This window comes from Cannabis sativa, chromosome 1 (genome assembly GCF_029168945.1).
Source record: "Cannabis sativa cultivar Pink pepper isolate KNU-18-1 chromosome 1, ASM2916894v1, whole genome shotgun sequence".
NCBI lineage: Eukaryota > Viridiplantae > Streptophyta > Magnoliopsida > Rosales > Cannabaceae > Cannabis > Cannabis sativa.
In genome coordinates, this window is record NC_083601.1 from 42,317,217 (window position 1) to 42,321,308 (window position 4,092).

General features: G+C 38.7%; 1 non-coding gene across 1 annotated transcript; it reads right to left on the reverse strand.

The window, feature by feature from the left end:
* Positions 1-885: 885 nt before the first annotated feature.
* LOC115724379 (small nucleolar RNA R71) lies at positions 886-992 on the reverse strand. Its single transcript, XR_004013172.2, has one exon. It is a non-coding gene; the product is annotated as a small nucleolar RNA R71 (small nucleolar RNA).
* Positions 993-4,092: the final 3,100 nt, after the last annotated feature.

A 4,092-nucleotide genomic window follows, 5' to 3' on the forward strand; every position in this document is an offset into this window, starting at 1 on the left:
TTTACTGTTTTTAAACCATAATTACTTTTGATTTACCGAATAGAATCATAAGTATAATTTAGTGGTACTTAATCCAATTCCCTGTGGGATCGACCTCACCTGTGTGAGATTTTACTACTTGATTGCGTATACTTGCGTAGCGTTTAAAAATATAGCAACAAGTTTTTGGCGCCGTTGCCGGGGAATTGTTTAAAGATTAATATTACATAAAATTATACTAACTTCTACTTTGGTATATTTTCTCTTGCTGATTTTTCTAACCTTTTTCTTGCAATATTTTCTTTATTTATTTCAGGAATCCTAAGTGCATGCGCCGTCAAGGACAATCAGTCATATTACCAGTTGATCCTGAAATTGAGAAAACTTGCAGGAAGAATCGAAAGAACAAGAGGCAAGAAAGAGTTTCAAAGAATCGCCGAAACATCAGAAACCATGGCTGCCAATGTGAACAATAATGTTGGGAACAATGGGCGTAATAATGGTAATAATGGAGGCGCTGTGGAAGATCAAGCTAATGGCCGAAGCTTGAGAGATTACATTCTCCCTACTCTGACGGGAGTGCAGTCATGTATTAGGCCACCGGCAGTGGATGCAAACAACTTCGAGATCAAACCTGCCATCCTTCAAATGGTGCAGTCTTCAGTTCAGTTTGGTGGTCTCCCTTCTGAAGATCCTAATTTGCATCTCTCTAACTTCATGGAACTTTGTGAAACTTTTAAAGTTAATGGAGTTAGCGACGATGCCATTAGATTGAGGTTGTTTCCATTCTCGCTCAGAGAACGAGCCAAGAGTTGGTTGAATTCTTTGCCACCGAATTCTATTGCTACATGGAATGATCTGGCAACAAAATTCTTGTCAAAGTTCTTTCCTCCAGCGAAGTCTGCAAAGCTGAGAGGAGAAATTAACAATTTCTGCCAACAAGATAATGAATCTCTCTATGAGGCTTGGGAGAGGTTTAAAGATCTAATCAGAAAATGCCCTCATCATGGCATAGAAAAGTGGATGCTGGTTCACAATTTCTACAACGGGTTGGTTGGTAACACTAGAACTCTGATAGATGCAGCAGCTGGTGGAGCTTTTATGAGAAAGAGTGCTAATGAGGCTTACGATCTATTGGAGGAGATGGCTCTAAATAATCAGCAGTGGCCAACTGAAAGGAGTCAAACTAAGAAAGTAGCTGGTGTGCTAGAGGTTGATGCCATCACAAAGTTAACAGCTCAAGTTGAGGCCTTGACAAAGCTGATTGCAGGGCAAGCTAAACAAGCCCAAGCTATTTGTGAGATATGTGGAGGCAACCATCACTTTTCAGAGTGTCAGGCAGATGTGGATAATTTGCCAATGGATCAAGCAAAAGCCATTGGGAACTACTCCCAAAATAATAATTATGGGCACAACCAACAGGGGTTCTACCAGCAGAGAAATCAGCCCCAACAAAACCAACAACAAAGTCCTAGTGGAGGCTCCAATATCCAAGCTGATTTATTGCTCCAATTCATGATGGAGACTAGAGCCTCTATTAAAACTCTAGAAACTCAAATGGAACAATTGTCTACTCAAGTGGCAAACCAAGCTCAAGGAAATTCACCTAGCACTAGTGAGGCAAAAGGAAAAGAGCAATGTAAAGCAATCTCCTTGAGGAGTGGAAAGAGTTATGAAGGACCTAGTGGCAAGCAACCAGTTGAAGATGGAGTTCAGGATCAACAGGCACAGACACCGGCACCAAAGGAAAAGAAGGCTACTGATAGCCTTGCACCACCACAACAGTCTCCACCAATCAGTATTGATCATCATGTGAAGATACCTTATCCTCAGAGACTCCGAAAGACCAATCTAGACAAGCAGTTTACAAAATTTCTAGAGGTCTTCAAAAGACTACACATCAACATTCCTTTTGCTGAAGCCTTGGAACAAATGCCCCGTTATGTGAAGTTCATGAAGGAGATATTGTCTAAGAAGAGAAAAATGGAGGACTATGAAACAGTGGCATTAACTGAGGAGTGTAGCGCCATTTTGCAAAAGAAACTACCGCCCAAGCTTAAAGATCCGGGTAGTTTCAATATTCCATGCTCTATAGGGGGTTCAGTGGAAACTAAAGCTCTATGTGATCTGGGAGCAAGCATTAATCTAATGCCGTTGTCTGTCTTCAAAAGGCTAGGATTGGGAAAAGCAAAGCCCACAACAGTGACTCTACAACTAGCGGATCGTTCTCTAACTCATCCTCGTGGCATAATTGAAGATGTACTGGTGAAGGTTGGTAAGTTTATCTTCCCTGCTGATTTCTTAATTCTTGATATGGAGGAAGATTCAACTATTCCCATTATTTTGGGAAGACCATTCTTGGCCACGGGTCGAGCATTAATAGATGTTCAAAAGGGGGAGTTAAAGTTGCGAGTCCAAGATGAAGAGGTCAATTTTAATGTTTTTGCCCCAACTGACATTCCTACCTGTTGCAAGATTGAGGTGGTAAAGGGTTCTTTTGTTAAAACTGATAAGAAGAAAGCAAAGCCTAAAGAGCGACTTCGAACGATTCAGCGTCGTTGGAAAAGATTGATGTGTGGTAGTTCTGAAGGTGAGCTTACTCTTGTGCAGAACTCTGAAATCAACACTATTGGTGGTAAATTTTCTTCATTTAGTGCGAGGGCTCTTTTGAATGCAAAAGGTGGACTTGATCCCTTCTGATGGGGCTCAGGTAAGTTTCTCTCACCCTGGTTTATTTTCATACATTGGGGACAATGTGCATTTTAGTTTGGGGGGGGAGACTTAAATTTTTTTCGCGTTTATTTGTTTTAGTTTAGTTTGTTTTAGTTTTTTTAGCCTTGCGTGATAGCTAAATTGAAAAATAAATTGAATTGTTGTTATTCACTTGTGCAATGGATTGAAACATAACTGTGTGCTTGACTTGCAACTGTTTGAATTAAACTGGATGTGTGCTAGGAAGTGATTCATGTAGATTTAAAACATTTGCTATTCTCACATATCACTTGTGTTCTATTTGGATTATGGAATGATTGATTGAACATGGAATAGAATTTGTTTGACATACTCTCTTGAAGCGAAATCCTTGATGATTTTTGTTTGGAAAATGATTTAGGCAAATTTTCTTTGGATCGATTGAGCCTTTCAAGCCTACCTAAAAAAGTTTTATCCTTAGTATACCCAAAGTTGAGCCTTAGCTTATTCTAAAAAAATTTTCACCACTTAACTAAGCTGAATTCGTTATCTTTAACTACTTTCACCCTCAACATACCTTATTATGCCATAAGCTTTTAAGCAAGTTTGGGGGGGATAAATTATTGTAAGTGGGGGAATAATTTTTGCAGTAAGAGATTAAAAAAAAAAATTAAATAGTTGTCATGTGTTGTGCCTCTATTGAAAAAAAAGAGAAAGAAGAAAAAAAAGAGAAAAATGACATGTGATAATTTCTTCTTGAGAATCAATTGTGAACAATGGGGTAGGCACATAGAAAAAAATATGCAATCTCTTACTATCTTCTTTGGGATATATGAAAAAGAAAAAATGGATAAGTGTGGGTGCTTGTTTGGTATAAGTGTGCTTATGGTATAATGTAACCTAAATGACTTCTCATCTACCCGTTTTGCCTAAGCCATGCTATTATAACCGAAAAAGACCTTTTGATTCCGAGCAAAAATTGTCAACATTAGTGGAGAGAGGTATGTCATCCAAACTTATTGAACATGGGTTAGCGGAATGTCGGAAAGTGTAGAATGGTTGTGATATGAATGTCAAAAGCGATGTTTTGTGCCTGTATGAATTGCTTACTTCTGAACTATGCATCCAAGTTAGTTCATAGAGTTATTGAGTTGAAATTCTGGTTATTGATTTGCTTGAAGTTGTGCAGGTGGTAGTGGGAGTTCAATCAATTGAAGGTTTAGTTATCGATTGCATTGTTTAATTTCAGTTTGAGTTTTAGATTTACTCGGGGACGAGTAAAGAGTCAGTTTGGGGGAGTTTGTTAGGCTATTTTTAGCCTATGTTTTGGATCCAATTTATGTGCATTCTTAGCTGTGTTGGGACGGAATTACGCTTGTTTTCTATGTTTTCAGGTTCTTTGGAGTAAAAGAGGTCTAGGGT